Source organism: Ambystoma mexicanum, chromosome 7p (assembly GCF_040938575.1).
Source record: "Ambystoma mexicanum isolate Mex_15411 chromosome 7p, UKY_AmexF1_1, whole genome shotgun sequence".
Classification (NCBI taxonomy): Eukaryota; Metazoa; Chordata; class Amphibia; order Caudata; family Ambystomatidae; genus Ambystoma; species Ambystoma mexicanum.
The window spans coordinates 388,382,327-388,403,067 of record NC_090939.1 but is presented as its reverse complement, the minus strand read 5'-3'; positions in this window follow the sequence as shown (position 1 = coordinate 388,403,067).

Genomic DNA, 20,741 nt, shown 5'->3' with positions numbered 1-20,741 from the left:
CGTCAAAGACCCTGCACATCTGTTTAAGTCCTTTTATGTCAATGAGATAATTCACCTCAGTGAATTTTCCAGCACACAGTAAGGTCTAGTCCACTTGTCCTGAAGTGCACCGTGTTTGACAGGCTCCATAAGCCACACCCACTGGCCTGGAGAATAAACTGTCACTGTGGCCTTCTGGTCATACCAGTGCTTCATCAGCTCCTGACTGGTCTTTAGGTTTTTCGCCGACTAGACCGAAGGCCAAGTTCATAGTCCACAAAATCTCATGAAGTGGAAGAGGAGTTGCCCTCCCATCCCTCTTTCAAAACAATGAGGGGACCTCATACAGAGTGTCCAAACAGAAGCACAAGGAGCTAAACCATACTGTTGCACCTCCCTGCAGGCGAACAGAAGGCATGGCAGAAGAATATCCCATTTTCTCCTCAGGTGCTTTTCCAAACCACCTATCATGCCTTTCTGCGTTTTGTTGAACCACTCAACAAGACAATTGTGGATATAAGGATGTAGAGAACGGGTAGGTGATGCCAAACTCTTGCCACATAGCCTTCAAATATGATGATATGCAGTTTGATCCCCTGTCAGAAATGACTTCATTGGGGAATCTAACAGGAATAATATCCCAATCAGAGCCTTTGCAACCACGGGGGCTTTGATGCTCCTCTGAGGGACAGCCTCAGGGTACCTTGTGTCATTATCTAACACCACCAATATGTATCGGTTCCCTGAGCTGGTTTGGAGAGCCAAAGGACCCACAATGTCCATGCCTATTCTCTCAAAAGTCTGCCTAACCACGGGTAGTGGAATTAAGGGGGCCTTTGTGGCACCACCTGACTCACCTGCAGCTTGACAAGTTGGACAGGACCAGGACAAATTCTTTAACTTTTACACCAAATTGAGGCCAGTAAAAGAGTGCAGACACCCAGTCCAATGTCTTAGTCACTCCCAAGGAACATGCTACAGGAATTTGGTGAGACAAATCCAAAAGGAACTTTATGTAGCATTGGGGAATCAACAACCATCTGGTGCCCTCGCCCTCAGAGTCTTTATGACTCACTGTAGAGGAGTCCTTCCTCCCAGTACACTTTAAATAGTCCTGGAGCTTCACCCCTAGCCTGCTTCTCCACCTGCTTCTGCAGGCCCCTAAGAGTGGGACACTTTTTCTGGGCTTTAATGAAGTCAGTCTGATCTGGGCCCCCAACTGATGCAAACTCATCCAGCTTGGGCAGGCCCTTAAGATTTGCAATCACCTGGTTAGCCATCTCAGGTTCCCGTGCTGTGCCAAGCAACTCTGAAGTCACTGATCTCCCTGCTACCAAAGTAGGGTCCTCAGTGGATACTGTTCCCTCTCCTGCGGGAGTAGGTGATTCAGCAGTATGTGGAACTGGACCAGAGGCCTCTGACCATGGAAGACTCTCCAACAAGCCCTCCGGAAGTATTCCAGGTCATAAGGCTTTGAGAGTGTTCAATCTGGCAATCTCTTTGGTCCTCGATTGGGTAGCCTCTGCAACTATCTCAGGATCAGGAAGATCATTACCCAACAGACATGGGATAGGCATAGATTCCATAACTGCTACACAGCATTGGGTCATTTCACCTCACCAGCTGAACTTTACTATGAGCAAGAGGCACTAACTCTTTCCATCAAACCCACTGATGCTACAATCAGGCCCATCAATATACTGGCCTAGGTTTACTCACTGCCAGGTGGAAGCAGTGAGGCTAGTCACAGTGTCTCAGACCACAGGAATTGTGACAACCTCCTCCACAAGACCAACATTCACTGTGGGTTGCTTGGGTAAGCCTTTGCAAGCAAGATCCCCTTTCTTATGGCCCAGCTCCTTACACACAAAAAAACCTTTGGGTAGTGAGAACGAAGATGTCCCAGTTTAGGTGTTAGGGGAGACTGCACTCTTCTTTTCAGTATTTACGGATGAACGGAAGTTTTGGGATTTACCTTCATTCATTTGGGACCTGACTTCGAAGGGAATTGGGTTGGACTTTTGTCCTTCCGATCCTTGTTAACTTTTTTGTCCGAAGATTTCTCTTCCGGTTGGGTGTGCTCACCTGAGCCTTGTTCTGTACTCGAATACTCACAAACCTGTTGGCAGCCTTTGGAATCTCCCTAGGGTCTGTGTTATTCTTGTCCACAAGATACTGGTGTAGGTCAACCTCACAATGCTTCAATACATGCTCACAAACAATCAAATTGTACATACCTTTAAATGTGTAAATGTTCTTACCAGCCACCCACCCACTCAGATATTTCAACGACAAGTGTGTGAAGGCTTCAAATGTCTGCCCACTTTTCTTTCCATGCTCTCTGAAGCTCTTGAGATACAGTTCAGGGGTTTTACAGAACTTCCTGAGGAGGGCCGCCTTCACGCTCTCATAAATGGGCCTTTCCTAGGGAGTTGCCTGAGAACTGCATCAGTCCCTGGTGTCCGTAAGCAACTCGTCAGGGATGCACCCCACAGCCTCGTCCACCTCCTATAGCTGAAAAGCAAGATCCAGCACTTAGAAACCAGTCAAAAGTATCCTTCCCCACTTCAATGCCTGCACTAAGTCTTTGGGGATGTGGTGCTGAGGCTTATCCCAAGCACCCTGGTTTGAGTCACTACCGCTGCTTTTGCTAAAGGTGGATCTGATGTTGTCCTTCTTCTCATCGAGTGCCAATCTGTGCAGCTCTATGGTGGTCCTGTTCCATTCCATTCCGACCTTATCCGACTGTTTTTGTTCCTCCAGTGCTAGTCGTCTCTCCTTCACCAGTAGCTTTCTAACCGTTACATCATTAAGGGATGGGACAATTACTGCACCACTTAGAGACTGTGTTGAGGACTGGGACCTGCAGGATGCTGCAATAGCCCCTGACCTCTGTAACACTCTAGAGTGTTGAGAAACCACACTTGCACCAATGGCGAAATGTGGTCTAACCTGTCCAACCCATCCGCTGGGGTCTTCTCCTCAACCACCCTTGCTTCTACCCGAGCTTGGCGGCTGGTCAGCAACTCAGCTTTATTGACCATAGTGCTGTGGGAAAGTCCCCTCTCTTGACATAGGATGCGCAGGACATCCTTGGTCATGCCTTTCACAGTCTCTATGTCATGATCCATGATCATTACAAATACCTAGCAGTATCTAAACATTGCCTCGAACAGTACTTTTATTGTTGGGTGACTAAGCTGTGCACAAAGCTTCAACTAGATCTCACTGCCTGTCACCAATGTGACAAATCAATTTGCAGGGCACCAGTGGTCTAGGGATGAATATCGGTTTCTAAACCATATATCAGTCCCATACCTCTAGTACACCAGATGGGTCCCAAAAAGATTGGAAAGAGGAGCAAAATGTAAACCTCCTTGTCCAATTTTTGTAACATGGACAGAACGGCAGGCTTATCTCCAAAAGGTCGTGGCTTGTTGGTTAGTTGCAACACAGTCAAAAATACAATTATTACCCAATGATAAAAGGGACTGTCCAGACAAGGTTGTATAACAATATCTACTTTATTATTATCACAACTGACAGTTCTAGCACACTACAAAATACAACCCACTCTGTAGAGGAATGCAGATGACAGACAGTTTCAAAGAAGGAAAAGAGATGCACTCTGGAAACTACCAGGATGGTAGTCGTTATAGTAATTAAGCACAACATTTCATGGATACTTGATTTCAACACAAAGGAAGCAATGGGTCATAGAATGTCACTAGGGGTCTTCTGAGAAGGACCAGGGAGACAGAACCACAATGTACATTATGCTGTAGGAGTTATTGCTGCTTGCTAGGGTGGAGTAAGTTTCAGGGCACTTTGCAGCTTCTGCGACAGAGTTATAGACGGGAGACAGCTGCAGGTATCAGTCGACAGGCAGTTTGGCGAGTGAAGCTGGGCATACAGCTAAAGGCCAGTCTACACAGCGGCTTGGGGTCAGGAATAGTTGTCTCAGTTGTCTCAGCTGGTCGGTGGTGTGAAGCACTGGTTAAGGCGTCTCGGATAGCTTTAGCAACGGCAGCCTAACAACAGTCAGCAGTGCAGTCGGTTGAAGGCAGCTGCCTTGTCCTTGGCTTGGTTTTGAGACTCTCTGGCACTTCCCACCTGGGAAGCTTGCCACAGAGCCTAGCAGGGCATACTATGGGCTGGCTGGGTACCGGTTCTGGAGCTGCTGGAGGGTTCTGTGGATTCAGTATATCCCTCTGTTCCCTGGGAGACGTGTAAGGAAGGGATCTTGCTTCCCTCTTGGAGGTCTTGGTCTGCATTCACTGGCAGAAGATATAAGGCAGACCGTACCTTCAGCCAGGGTCCAATGATGAGTTCTTCATTCTCCTTCTGGTAAAATCTTCAGATGATCTGACAAAAGAGGGTCTTGCCCTCTTTTAAAGCCAAATGGACCACATGGATTGGTGTAGGCTTAGCTACCTTAATGAACCAATCCTGGTTCCCCACCAAAAATCTTCTGTATGCATGAGGTCATAACCAGAGTGCTTTGCAACAGAAAAGGTCAAATGGTGAAAACATGTAATACTAACTCCCACCTATCTTCCTGTCTGTTGTGGATCAAAGGGTCCCTGTGGTAAATCGAGCTCTCTCTGGTTTCTGATTAAAGCAGCGGTTCTCCCTTGAAGCTGAGGCAAGACCAGACTTTCTGGTGCTGTCAAACCACATACTCATACCTTTTGAATGGGGTCTGCCTGCAGGGGTGACTACTGTAATCATGCAGTCCCAGACATGACATCTCACTGTCAATCGATACTGATAGCAGGAGCTGCATCAGGTTGAGACAGTGATTATGAAAGTGTATTGGGGTTTCCTGTCTCCTTTGTTAGCCTCTGCAGCAGGTCCCATGTGGGACCCTGTGTGAATTAAACTCTGATTAGTGTGTGAATGCTGTGTGCAGCTACAAGGCACAACAAAAGAACAGGGAGGATCCATGGAGCATTTGTTAGTTAATTAGGGTGGCCATTGCAGGTGGAAGGTTGGGTCCTCCTCCTTCTGGAAATGCATCATGTACTCCACCTGTCAGATCCCAACTAAATATGACATGGGGGGACTGTGCCTGTAGGCTGTGTCCACCCAGAGTACACAGGTCCATGCGTATGTCGTACGGTGAGCATAGAAAAATGTGTGCAGATTAGCACCACACATTTTCCAGAGTTTGATCTACATTCATTTCATTTCATTTAAAATTTCAAAAAAGCCCAGGTGAGCGCACACCCACTGTGCAGATGGTGGAATTCCTCATAATGGGCCTCATTCCGAGTTTGCCTGTCCAGAAATAAGGATGCCGGTAGTAAATTGTCAGCACCCTTTCCGGACAGGCAAACTACAACTCTGCCTGCCAAGGCTGTTTCACCTGGCAGGTGTGACCTGCTGGGCGCAACGGCCCTGGAAAGCAGAGTTGTCACAGAAGCACCAGCCCCATTAGTAACGGTGCCAGTGTTTCCGAGTCCTAATTCCCGCAGAGTCCTATGGGACTAAATGGGAATGGGGACTAACATTTCTGGCTCCTGACTTCCCGATCCGCCGGGACTTGTAATGTCCCGGTGGCACTGGGAAGTCAGGCGCCGGAAACAGTGTTACGGGCTTAGCAGCAACTCGCGAGTGACACTTGTGGGTTATCGCCAACCTCATAATGAGGCTCAATGTGTCTCTGTCAATTCAAGACATCATCAGAGCAATTAGAAGGACAAACACATTATGAAAAGAAGCAGAAGAGGGAGTGTTAGGAATCAGCCCACCTGGTCCCATGCGCCCCTCCTTCTGCGTCGGTTATGGTAGCTGCAGTGGACCCACAGGTATTTCGCAGCCATAGAGTGACTCTCCGCATGGGGCAAATGAATTCCCGTAGCGGGCCCTTTCAAAGGTGGCCAACATGACAGTCTAAATCGGCCCCTTCCAATATGACCACCAAGCAGTACTGAAGCCTACAGTCTGGTCGAAGCTGCGACCCATCAAAAGGAACCACATACTTCTGCTTAAAAGGAAGCAGTAGGAGAATGACGAGTGTCTTGCAAATGTCCTTTTGCAATGTTCCAAACCACACCATGTTTCTATCATAGGTATTTAGTGTGAGTGTTGCTCCTGGAAATACTCAGGTGCTCCTCCCTACTCAAACCCATTCCCCCAGAATGAATTCCCTTTTGAATAAAACCAAAGGAAACCTTCCTCCGTTCATGGTGGTTTGAGCCCAGGCCAATGTTTGTAAGGTAAATGCTCTAGGGGTGTTCGTGAGCATTGTACTATTGTATCATCCCTATTACTAATCACTATTTCCTTGTGAGATTCTCCTGCTATAGCACATGATCCAGGTTACCCGGAACAATACCGGAGGCACAGCAGATAAGCCACCACTACCCATTAGGGTGGAAACACCTGGGCTGGTACCCATATTTCCACCACCAACATTCACCTTTCTGGGAAGGGTTGGGAGCAATACTTCTGTGGCTCCCAGGAGTGTTCAGTGTTCCCTGTGTAAGTCCCAGGCTCGGATTGGAGGTTCTGATAGTCAGGAAATGTGGGTGTCAGCAGGAGATCTGAAGAAGTAGTGGAGGATGTGAGAAAGTGACAGGAGCAGAGATTAGAGGTTTATGGAGTATGAAAAGACAATTTCTGTCGAGAATTGGTCAGGAAGGAAAGCACTCCTGCTGGGAACTGTTGCCACATTCTGTGATGAGCCAGAGAATCATGGCAAAAGAAAATGTGTAACATTGAAGTCGGCTGCGACACATAGCTTAGTTTGAGCCAGGTAAGGAAAGGAGATGGAGCACAACCCTGAACTGTTGTTGGATCAGACTTAGGAAGGAAACCCCTAGTTTGTGGGTGGCATTAGCTCCTGTCTGACAAGCAGCCAGGAAGGTGGATGGAATATCCTACTGTTAATAGGTGTGGGTATCCATAAGGCAAGGAGGAATCATAAATACTTGCTGGTAGGCTTGTGATGTGTCTACATTCTAAGATCCTAGAAAGGCAACCCATGACCAGAGGTTCGTAATGGTGTTCGTGGAAAAGTGTCGGTGAAGGTGGATGCGGGGAGTCTGGAATGGAGGAGGGGGGATGAGGTGATGCTGAATCGGTTGAGGATAGGGCATGTGGGGCTGAATGACTGTCTGTATCGAGTGGGGAAGCATGAGTCGAGGGACTGTGCGGTGTGTGGGGTGCCTGAGACTGTGGGACATTTTTTGCTTAGGTGTGAGAGACATGTTGAAGAGAGAGAATTGATGAGGGTTCGGTTGACTGCGCTAGGTGTGGCTGAGCTGAGTGGGAGGACTTTGCTGGGCGGTGACAGGGTGAGAGGCAGGAGGAGGAGCATTGTGATGTTGGATTTTGTGAGGCAGACGGGGCGGTGGGAGGAGTTGTGACTTCATGTAAGCTAAGTATTGATTGGTGGGTCTGGTGCACATCATCCTCTAGGATGGGGAAGCGCCTGCGTGGGTCCGCCCACGCCTCCGATAATTGAAAAAAAGAAAGAAAGAAAGTAATATCTGACTCATGAAGCAATTCAAGGAGAATATCGGGGTCAAGAACCAACCCGGGGAGAATATTTTGGGCAGGAGGAAATCCAAGGACAATGTCTGAGTTAGGGAGCAACCAAAAGAGTATCCGGGAAAGCATTCTGGGATACTATAAAAACCCTGTAGCTGTGATAGTAATTGCAATAATCTCCATGGGCATTATATCCCTTTAACTATGTCTTCCTAAAGTAGTGAATTGGGCTTTGACTAGGACACTGGGTTCTCTTAATTAAGGTCTGCATGCATCTTCTGATATACTTTGAATCTGACATTGTTGGACCAACATCTACCCTCTTGTGTTTCATTTGTAACCCCATCATCCCAAATGAGTAAAGTGTGATTCTAATCCTAGCTAGGGTTTACTCCATTTGGGCTAAAACATTTGGCAATCATTCCACACACTGATATTTTCCTCCTCTCCACCATGTCCACTGTTTTTATAGGACAGCCACAATGACCATTACTTTCTTTGTATGACATATGGTTTACTATAGGCTTTCATCCATCCCCTTCTGCATTAGAACTAATGGTGCTGAACTACATTATTGGGTGCTATGTAGTCTGCTCGTTTGACACTTTGCGTTACCCACAACCAACTATACATCCATTATTATTGGACATTGGCAGCTAACTACTCTACAGCCTCTTTGTCACTATTCCCTTGGCGAGAGTAGATGTGACAAACAATCTGCTTTGATGTTTGTGGACACAGGCTGGTACTGACTATCATATTGAAACTACAGTGAGGGTTTATGATCAGTTCTGAGTAATTACTGCACAAGAACAGCCCATAGGAACTTTCGGAAATATAGACTCTGCCAAATCCACGACACTGCTTCACAGTCAATTACATTATATGGTGGCTTCAGTTCCTATCCAGGAACCTAATTGAAACACAGTAGTATACCACACTCCTTGAGAATATTGAACTACTACTTCTCAGCTCTAAACTTCTCAAATCCACAGTCACAATAATGTGTATCTTTGCATCAAACAGACATGGCTTGGAGCTTTTAAAATGAACTAATTAAGTTGGCTAAATGCTTCCTTCTGCCCCATGGCCCATTCATTCATCCCCCTTTTTCTAAAGCATCCATATGTTTTCAATGTACTTGCAAAAGGAACAATAATATTTGAGTAAAATGTGAATAAGCCTGAAAAAGACAAAGGGCCAAATTCATGCCACCTTTAGCGCGATGCAAAATGACTTTGACTGGTGCAAAATCACTTTGTGCCGTGCTAAAAGTTCCATGAATTTGGCCCTAAAGCTCTTAGCAGGAGTCAAAAGAATAACCTCTACCAGGTCCAATGATTGGTTTTAGCCCAACCACAAATCATGTTATGCCACAATTTCAGTACTACACACTTCTAGGCCTTAAAAGCAAGATCACGTGCTTTGACTATACACAACTCCTTCATCAGGACATCCACGGTTTCAGCGAATGTAATTAAATTCAGCTCATTGAACATGGGATGCTTGAAACCTTTCAAGACATATTGGGGCAACGTCTCCAAAACTAACACAAATAAAATAAGCATAGATGTACTTTTTATTTTGTATTTGTGCTAGTTTGAGAAATGTGCAGGCCAGCTTATTCTCAAAGATAAACGAAACTTTTCAGGGGGGCAGGCAGCAGCTCAAATTAAGCACTGGCTTGCCCTCTTTCATACAATAGTGCCGGGATTGTGCTCCCAATTCTAATACATGACTGGTTCCCAGCACATTTCACACATCAGTGTTGGGGTTTCGCTACCAACACTGATGTATGGCAGAAGCTTGTTTCATAGCGACAGGCCCTAAACGTGCTCATCATTATGAAATGCACATACAAGAAATAATTTCCATCACTGTCAAGGATAGGATTGTAAGCAGGACAGCAGCTGTTCCTAACCCTACCGCTGCTGTTCCACTTAAACAAAAAAATGCATGGCGGGGTCAGGGCTGACCCTGTCCTGCATTGCACACACCCCTGCACCTGCTACAAACAGGCACAGAGTAATGGTCTTGCTTTTCACCACTTCAACATGCAAAAGAAAACTCTGTGATTTGTGATGCACAAAGGGTGTGAAAAAAGCCTTTGAATGTGTCTTGCATTTAAATCACCTTTGTGAACTGGGAGTATCCTTTTTTGGCGGAAGTGATGACATGCACTCATGAATTGTTTAAAAAATAATTAAAAAATCCTTTGGGTAACCGGCTTGCATAGTACCAGTGAATATGACGGCAATTCAAACAATATTCGTATCCAATGCGAATAACCGTGTCAAAAAAATCTCAGAATGCAAATGCGTTTGTCAGCACTGCATGTACTCATGAGCAACGCATGTCCAGTTCATATGTTCTGTTCTGGGCCCCAGATAATTTCTTCCAAAACACACTTAAAGTAACAGAAAAGGAGCGAATCATCAGTGAACCCACATTATAGAAAAGTGAGCCAATGATCCAAATGGTAATTTGCGAATGCGTCACGCCTCCTGCCGAAATATTAGCTGTCAGATTGGTACCGATGGTTTATGGGCGCCATTCATTCCGCGGTGCTGCTGCCCACACACATTTGAAACGAATGCGTGTTCAGGAGTGCTGTATTTGCCAAACGAAAGACGAATACCCGTTAAGTTTGAAACTCAATTTGTGGATGAATGATTAATGTCATCAGGGGCTTCCAATTACATAAGTCTGGATGTCACCCACGGGAACCTGGTTTGTTGTGCCAGCATCTGCAGAGATATTCCATTTAAAGTCAGTGAGCACAGGACGTGCCTCTGCTGGTGGAGTTCAGGCTCCCTCTTCAGTTCGGATGAAGAGCGGTGCATTGCCATGCGCGATGGACATTAAAAAGGCGCACGCTGCAAAAACGCAACGAGAATAAAGCACTATGTTGTGTGCCTTCCTTTTGTGCTAATTCTGACTGTTTTTAGCTAATGCGATTCACAAATCAGAATGCATTGTGTGAAAAGAAAATGCATTACCTCTTATACAAGAAAACTGCTTCAACCCCATTCTAGAAAAGATGGCGTACGCTGTTCCCAGTTTTACACTCTGGGCGTTACAACTGTTTCCGAACAGTGCACTGCTGAATCTGTTATTGTTTCTATAAATCAGAGACGTATTTATTTATGTATTCATGTTTACTTTTCATTGTGCTGGTCGTGATGTCTTTCAGACACTCAAGAGTGCAATTGCAACATTAAGCCAGCAGAGGGCGATTGAGAACCAAGTGTGCGTTATCGCCAAGGTCATCCCGCCTGGGACAATGGGAAGTTATACTCGAGACTCATGGCAATGCCCAGATTTACTAATTGGTCACCTGCATTGCTTGCTCCTAGACATTATCCCCCTAGTTACTGTACAATCTCACTGAGGTAACGCCCCCAACCCCCTCTCACCCATCTAATTGCAGAATTGTTCTGAACAAGAAACCAGATGTATGCTCTACCTACTGTTAGGATCCCCCTACCACACTCTTAATGATCACATAAAGGAAACTTCTCCCAGCAATGCCATGATGCTACCAAGCTAATGCAGCAGGCAAAGTCCTAGCTGAATGGGAAGGTGGGAGGGTTATACAGACTGCAATGAGCAGGAGCAGAGCTGGAGTGAAGCCTTCTTTGAATTCCCTACAGCTATAGCTGCCTCACGCAATCCTTACTAATTGAGAAGTATCGAATCTAAATGGTTTATGAGAAAAACACACATAGCCAGTACTGTGACGACCATGCACATGGAAGAAAGCACCTTCAGAATAGAGCGAATGACCCTGGTTTTGAAAGGGAAACCTCCAAGAGAATACAACGATGGCAAACAAAAATATTCAGGGATGCCAAAGCATAGTACCTGGAATATGACTTGTAGAGCGCAAACATATCACCTCGACAGAAGCACCTTCAAGCAGAGCCTTTGGAAAGTATCTGCTGGACGTTATTTGGGAAACAGAAATGCATCCAACTTGTGCCTGAACTCATTTGCACATGGCATGATCAAAGGGAACATTCTTTTCTAGGATCATCCCAGGAGTTTTAGGAGCCGACCAAGAAAACAGTATGTCTGGACCAAAGGTCAGTGTTAATAAAAGCTTCATTGTCCTGGCCTGAGAGGCCTCGAGTCACAGAAGGCAGAGAGATCTGAAGATGCATCCTACCTCCCCCAGCCTGGGGAAGACCAAAGATTAGAATAATAGACAACCTCGAATCTATAAATAGGTTGCCAGACATACAGGGAAATAAAGCATCAAAACATGGTTTCCTACACAGAAGGAAGGTTCGTATTAGACAGCATCAAGAGGAAACATGGAACATACCAGGGAAAGAACTGCTGTCGGTCTGGGGGGTAAAATCAACATAAGCAGAGCCTGCAAAATCCAAACACTCAGGGCAAACCTGCACTGCTGAAGGTCGTGTCACACAACCTGCAAACTGCTAGTGAAAGCTTCTCTGACAAGACACCACGCTCGGAGGCAGATATATTTCAGAAAGTCCCAACTGGGTTGTTTTTGTCCACTCCCATTAATTAAACATTATAGACTAAATGAGGGGGTCATTATCCAGTTATAATGATAATCCTCCATAATCCTCCATATTATCAAATCAAGAAAGCCTGCCTTGACCCTGCCATTCCCTCCAACTACCATCCCATTACCACTGTCTCCTTGCTCCTAAAAATCCTTGACTGTGCAGCCTACATGGAAATTCAAGCCTACCTGGAACTCCACCATATTCTCAGCCTGAGACAGTCTTTTTTTGTCCCAGCCATGGTACCTAATCAGCCCTACTTGACTTAAAAAAAACAACTGATATCTGTGACGCAGGCAACCTTGCTCTCCTCCTCCTCTTGGACCTGTCACCTGCCTTCAACTTAGTCAACCACCAAACTCTTTGCTACCATATCACCACAGCTTCCAACTTTGACCCATCTGCTGTCCCGTGGATTGCCTCCTTCCTCGCAGAGAGATCTGCCCAAGTCTATGCTAGTAATGAAGGCGCCCAGCCCTCTCCTGTCCTTTGTGGGATCCCACAAGGCTCCTGTGTCTCTCCCATCTTATGCAATGTGTGCACCAAACTCAACCACCTTGAATCCTTGAGGATCTCATTCACCAACTATGCTGAAGATACACAGATGCCGATCCCCCTCTCAAGTGACTACACACAAGAGTCCAGAAAGATCCACGATATCTATGACCTTCCAAGCCTGGATGACCTCCCAGCAACTCTGTCTGATCGATGACAAGACGAAATCCTTATTGTCGCCCCCCCTTCCACCTTGCCAAACTCGACTCTGCATACCACTCCTATAACATCTATGCCTGTACCATCACAGTCTCTTCGAGCATTAAAACACTTGGAGTCTACTTAGATTCTAGCCTCAACATGACGCGGCATGTCAACTCCATCGCTTCTTCAGCGGCCCACACCACCAAGCTTCGAAACACCACCAAACATCTTCTCTCTCCACAAGGCCACCTTACTATCTCAAGAGCCACCATAGGCTCCTGGCTCAACTACTCCAACTCCCTCCTGGCTGGCACCTCAGAAAGCAACCTTTATAAACTTCAGACAATCCAAAACTATGACATCCGCGCAACCTCGAACCTCTCCAAACACAGCCATGTGGCAAGCCATAGAAGAGCAGCAGACTGGCTTCCAGTCAAAGAACATATACACTTTAAAATTCTCTCAATCACACATTGGTGCCTCTCCAACACTGCACCAGCTTACCTTTCACAAAGACTGAATAAACACTCATCTACCAGACCTACAAGATCTCTCTACAGCCATAGACTGACTACACCTCACTATAAATGCATAAGAGCTGGAGGCTCTAGCTTCCCAGTGATGGCCGCCCACTTCTGGAACAACCTCCCCCCAAATTTGCTCCGGAACCTCCTACTGGCCATCCAGGAAACTAGTCAAGACCATCCTTTTTCAATAACTCTTCACTTGTCTTTTGCTGCCGCTTTTCACCATGTGCTATGTAACCTTTCGCTCCTTCCCCTCACCCTCCTCCCTTTCCCTCCTGCCTCTCCTCTCTCCCCTCTGCCCCCTCTGTAACCAGCGCCTTGATGCCTCTGGGTTTTTGCGTGCTCTACAATGTAAAAAGAAATAAATAAATATGGCCAAATGAAAAGCTAAGGGCAATTAGTTGGGAAAGGGTAATTTTTCCCAAGCACTAATGTCCACTCTTGAGGTCTACAAGGCAATTAGCACATGGAATTTTGAAACTATTGTGCGTGAAAAAATGAAGACACAGAAGTATTGTTTAATATTAATTAAATTAACACTGAACTAGTAACAATACGCTTTAAATATTTTCTTTTTCATTGTTGGGTCTTAGTTAAGGGAATTGAAATGAACCTGCTCCTCTCTGTGTTTACAAAGCTGAGGACAACTCTTTCTGTGCTGCTTGTCAAGCTGCTGTGCAAGTCAGAATAGCTGGAATTACGTCTAGACCACGAGATTATATACTGAGTTCCAGGCACTCTGATTGGCTCAGAGGAGGTCTGCAACGAATCCATGTATGTGTATTGCACAGAAAGAAGAAATGTCTTCTATCCCTACTAAGGATGTGATCCGAAGCACATTATACAGGTGACACATTATTAAGATACAGCTGTTATTTTTTTTTAAGAGAGCTGCTTGACTTAAGAGAAGGAGGAATGTTTCGATAGTGACTTAAAATCTCCATTGGCACTCATCAGGTGGATTGATGTTTCTTCTGTAACCCCCAAAACAATCTTTGAAACCCTCAAAGTATTTACACCAACCACAAAAGCTAGCACCCAACAGTTCAACCCTCAGGGTGGAGAAGAACAGAGATACCACTGCCAAGTCTAAGATAAGTCAGCTAAGACATAACGGATACCTATGTGCTCAGGTTGAATACAAGGAGATGCAAGAAGATGAGGACTCACAACTAATAAATGTGAGAGAGAGAGAATGAAGGTGAGGCCTGCACCAGGGATCTGCAAACATGAAATCCAGGAAAACGTGGGCTGTGAGTCAACTCCAAGAATAGGCAAGGTAACTGTCCAATTATGCAGGAAAGCCTTTCCTGACCACATATGTCACTATTCAGGGGGAATATACAGTCCTAGCAGTGACCTAAACCAGGCTTAAAGAAATGTAAGGTCTGAAAGTAAGTGTGAACACAAAAGTGATGGGTAGAAGGTTTTGAATGAATCTGTACCACTGGCGTTGCTCTGGGCAACCTTCCATACCACCGTTTTTTTAGCCCGTCTGCGCCATTGCAGAAGTGGTCCAGCCATATGCAAATCAGTCTGGTACTGCCACTAATGGTAGCAGCCCAGCCCGAACTGCTAGGCCAGGTCCCCTCTGCACGGAAACGCAAGCAACCCCAGACATGTTTCGGCCTTGTTGGGCCTCCTCAGTGAGGTGCAGCTTGGTTCCCAATGGTGCAGCGAGCAAGGGACCCACGTCTGGCATACCCTCTCTCACATAGTGAGACAAACTGTAAACACAAAAGTGATGGGTGGAAGGTTTTGAATGAATCTGTACCACTGGCGTTGCTCTGGGCAACCTTCCACACCACCGTTTTTTAGCCCGTCTGTGCCATTGCAAAAGGGGTCCAGCCATATGCAAATCAGTCTAGTACTGCCACCAATGGTAGCAGCCCAGCCCGAACTGCTAGGCCAGGTCCCCTCTGCATGGAAACGCAAGCAACCCCAGACATGCTTTGGCCTTGCTGGGCCTCCTCTGTGAGGTGCAGCTTGGTTCCCTATGGTGCAGCGAGCAAGGGACCCACATCTGGGGATACCCTCTCTCACATAGCGAGACAAACTGTGAACATACAATCCGCTTGTCCTCTCATTGCTATTATTATACCTGTAAATTCTGTATTATACTTGTAAACTTTGTAAGTATGGTTCTGTCTGCTTTTTATGTTGTAACTAAGTGATGCGCCCGGTTGCTCCTGGGCCTGGTGTGCTATACAAATAAATAAAAATACAAATACAAACACAAAAGTGATGGGTGGAAGGTTTTGAATGAATGTGTACCACTGGCGTTGCTCTGGGCAACCTTCCACACCTTCGTTTTTTAGCCCGTCTGTGCCATTGCAAAAGGGGTCCAGCCATATGCAAATCAGTCTGGTACTGCCACCAATGGTAGCAGCCCAGCCCGAACTGCTAGGCCAGGTCCCCTCTGCATGGAAACGCAAGCAACCCCAGACATGCTTTGGCCTTGTTGAGCCTCCTCAGTGAGGTGCAGCTTGGTTCCCTATGGTGCAGCGAGCAAGGGACCCACATCTGGGGATACCCTCTCTCACATAGTGAGACAAACTGTGAACATACAATCCGCTTGTCCTCTCATTGCTATTATTATACCTGTAAATTCTGTATTATACTTGTAAACTTTGTAAGTATGGTTCTGTCTGCTTTTTATGTTTTAACTAAGTGATGTGCCCGGTTGCTCCTGGGCCTGGTGCGCTATACAAATAAATAAAAATACAAATACAAACACAAAAGTGATGGGTGGAAGGTTTTGAATGAATGTGTACCACTGGCGTTGCTCTGGGCAACCTTCCACACCACCGTTTTTTAGCCCGTCTGCGCCATTTCAAAACGGGTCCAGCCATATGCGAATCAGTCTGGTACTGCCACCAATGGTAGCAGCCCAGCCCGTAAAGTAAACCATTATAAATCCTCCCAAATTACCCGAGACCGCACAGATGAAAAATGACTACCATAGTCTAAAGATGGGCTCTTAGGATAGAGATAAACAAAGCTGAAAAAGTCATGTACAACATCCAGGAAAGCGAGAAATGCCCTTCTCACCGGGATGGATGACCAACTTGGGAACTTGAGAGCCTATGAAACGTGCTTTCTCAGTTGGTAAGCAGGTGCGCCTAGGTAGAGGCAGTTAGAGTAATCTATGCTGAGGGGATGATGGCCATGATTGCGGAAACTCTATGGGTGTAGGAGAGAAAAGGGAAGGTCTGCTTGAGGATGTGGCAATGGAAGGTGCATGATTTAGAAACTGCATTGATGTGACAGGCGAACCAGTACTGAGCTAAAAGTGCATACTAGGTTTATGACTGAGGGTAATGGGTCCCAATGAGTGTGGCCAAGGGATCACTTGGGAAAGGAGAGCTGTTTTGCCACAGATTAGGATTTCGGTTTTTCAGGGGTTGAGGAGCAGGAATTTGCATTGGTAAATATATGCACAAGTCGAACTGGTGAGCTCACAAATGTGGTGCATATTTACTCTAGGTTAAAACATGGTTGTATTTTAGCCCCCACACTATTAGACTTGTGTTTGTCAGATTGATATCTGGCTCAGATGTTGGATAAAGGGTTACCCACTAAATTGGGTGAAGTTAATTTACAATGGATGGGGTATTCAGATGACTTAATCCTGAAGACTTTTACTCGTAAGGGTTTCCAACTCCATCTAAACCTACTGTGCATTTACAACAGAATGAACTTAATATAAATATGAATTAAACTAAGATTATGTCTTTCTACCTGGGCAGAAAACAACCTAATAGAAAATTGTCTTGGAATTTAAATATTCCACTATAATCACTTGAGGTCTTAATTGATGTTATGTTGTTGTGATTTATACCATGCACTGCTGCCATTGTCATGGTCTCCAGGCACTCTGGTGGATCAGAAAAGGAAGGAGGGTTGGGAGAGCTTAGTTAGTGGGATTCAGAGGGAAAAGCACAAGAAAGCTTTGATGTGCTGTTGGTAGCTTCAGTTTGGAAAAACTGGTCACTGTGTTCTGGTTTGTTTTCAGTTGGTAGACGTTATGTGGAGTTTGTTGCATGAATGTGTATGCGGTGATTTGTGTGTGGTTGTTCAGTTTCCTGTTGGGAGTTGTGGAGTGTGTTTAGTTTGTGGTGGTTTTAGGTGTCTTTCTCTGCAGCGGAAGTATGAGTGTGATTTGTTAAGTGTTTGAGGATGAGTATGTAGAGTATTAGAGAGTTTTTAGTAGGGTTAGTGGGGAGTTGTCTTATTCCTTTTGTGCGAGGTTATGTTGATCTGTCGGGCTAATAATATTCTGTGATGATTTGCATTAGAATGCAGTGGTCCTGTTTCGGTCAATCAGGTTTCAGTGGTTTTTTTCTGTTTCTGTTGTGATGTGCTGGCAGTTTTCTATTTAGCTTGGTGAGTTAAAGTGCTGCCTTTCTAACAATTTTCTGAACTTTAGGTGAACTTCTGTTGTTCGTATTTCATTTGGGAGCGAGTTCCACAGTCTTTCCACTACGCAGGCGAATGCTGTTCCCCCCAAATTTCTGCCTTGACTATTGTTTAGGTTTGAGGTCAATGTCTTTGCTGGAACCTTAGTGTTCGGTTTGGTTTGTAGATGGAAATGTTTCCGTATATCAATTTTGCGTCTTGGCCATGGATTCTTCTGTGTGTTATGTAGAGCATTTTGACCAGTATCCAATGTAGGGTTCTCAGTGCTGGTGTGATCACCAAAACCAGACGATTTCCGGTACTATCTACAATAATAAACAACTACCCATCAACTTTGACAGAAATATTCAACGGCCTGGTAGGCAAAAGCACTAAGTGTTCCCTCTTAGTGAATCTGAGGTGTAGTCTTGCAGCTGTGTTCTGTATTCGTTGTAGATTTTTGACAAGGTTTGACAAGGTAGTCTGGCATTCTGAGATAGTGGCTGTTGGAGTAGACTATACTTGACTTGATGAGAAAAATGATGGTGAGTGTTCTATGTGGGAAGGTGAAAAAGGAAAGTATCTGTTTGATTGTGTATAGGTGGAAGAAGCATTTCTTTACTACAGCGTTGACTTGCGGTTTGAGTGTTAAGTCGTTGTCTATTAATAGTCTAAGATTTATTACCACTTTGGATGGTTCTGGTTGGTTTCCCAATTCAGTTGGCCGTCGATTGAATATGCATGGAAATGCAGAGGATTGAAAGTGTATTGGGCATTCATAGATTTGTCTGTGTCGTTTGATTACACACTTAGAAATTGCCCATGGCTTAAACTGAGTTCCTGGAATATCCTGCAGGGCCTTCTAAAAATGATAATGGTTTTATTCTCTAATACATTGGTGCAGATATGATTAGATGCTGTTGGTAGTTTGTCGTCAAAGATACCAACTAGCTGTGGTGTTAAGCAGGGTTGTATGGTGGCAGCAATCCTGTTTATTCTTTATTTGGCAGATCTAAAGAACACCTTTGAGGATATACTAGCGTATCCAGTGAGAGTTGGCAAATCGTCAATAGGATGGCTAGCAGATGCAGATGATCTTATATTGTGAGACTATACTCCTACAGGCCTACAGAGAATGCTAGATGCATTGGTCGTGTATTCTAGACAAAATGGGCTCCAAATTAATATTGATAAAAGCAAAATATTGGTCTTTCCAGCAAAAAACTCCCCAAAAACATTTTTGGAAGATGAATAATGAGAATATAGAACAGGTCTACAGTTATACATTTTTTGGGGATCATTATTTATGATAAATTGTTTTGGGAAAATCAATGGACATCTATAAGATCAAGATGCCTAATATTGGCCAATGCATTTAGCAGCTTTATTGGAAGGAATGCTGGTTACTCAACTTATGCCGTTTTAATGATGTATATAGCAAAAATCAGTTGTGTAAGCTCATGCTCTTGTCATATATATCCATTGAATATTTATACTTGGAATTGAGATTAAGTGTATTGAATCGGAGTATCTTCAAAGATCGGTAATGTGCTATGAAAATGTGAATAGTTTGAATAACTATACTATTGTTGTAACACGTTCATATGCTTTTTTTTAAATTGACAATTGCTCAACCATGGGCACGTTGGGGTTACTTCAAACCATGTATGAGAAATGGGTGATAGGATTTTTTGAAACATCTGACTCAGATACGTATATATTAAGTTAAAAAACTGGCTTAAAATAAGACAGCAGTTTATACCCAGGAGTGTCACATGGTTGAATTGGCCACTAAAGTACACAGTGGCAGATATTGTCAATATCGCATCCATAGAAATGTGCTGCCAATGTATATCATGGCTTATTCCAAGCCAACTAACTTTAGATCGTATTTAGATCGTATTTGTTGATGAAATTTAATAAATCAGAGGCCTTGGAGACAAAGGGAGCTCAACTTGGTTTGAGTTATGATATGAGATTATGTCGCCTATGTTGTAGTAATGTTATAGAGTCATTGCACTATTGAGTTGCGAAAAGTCTTACTATCCTGCGTATCAAATTTTTAAAATCTTCTGATAATATGATAGACCCTAGTAATGTTAATAATTTATGGGATCTTTTTATGAGTGGTGATGATAAAAATCTCATTTATTTTATGGTAGCATTGTATTTACAAATTGTTCAAATTTTTAAATGTGTATTTTAATATTTAACCAATGCAATTGTGTATGAATAGTATATTATGTCTTATTAGCGTAACAAATATTATTGAATTGTATCATTAATTTAATTCAGCTATTTTAGAGATTGTGTATATGTATGTTTATGTTTTTGTTATATATACAAAGCCAAAAGCCTGTATGTATATTCAGTGAAAACACTTTGTTAAAGGGACGTTATGGTTAAGTTGCGCTACTAAAAAACCTATGAAACTCAGTGAAAAAAACTTTGTTAAAGGGACTTTATGGTTAAGTTGTGCTACTAAAAACCTATGAAATTCAGTTAAAAGAAAACTTTGTTGAAGGGACATTATGGTTCCAAGTAAAACTGAAAAACCCCAGAAATTCGCCAGTTATGGTAAGCTAAGCTACCATAACTTGCGCCATAAATGGCTGGAAGAAAAGTTCCCATGAGATGAAATGAGTGAAGAGAGTGATAATAATGGCACACACAACATTTCTCCATATAAGCCAATTAATAACCATTATTTTATGTGTACTTAACTTATTTTTTTTAACAGCCTAGACAACCAATAAATATAATGTACCAAAAGAGATATTAGAAGACCCTCTGAAACGAATGGAACTAAAAATTGATTTGTTAATGCAACCCTTCAATCAACTAAATGAGTGTATTGTGGACCACATTAAAGAAAACATTAAATACCGCTGTCCCACATGTACCTGTTGCCCCTCTCCATGTCCCAGTCAACCATCCCCAAACCTGCCCCACCAAGAAAAACAGTACAATAAGACTTGCATCCCTTCCTCCCCTCCCATACATCATGTCCAAACCCCTAATTGCCCTGTATTTGTTTTAGTTTCTGCTTCCGCCTCTCTTTCCTAATTTTTCTACTTTTAAACAATAATACAATTTTTAGTGT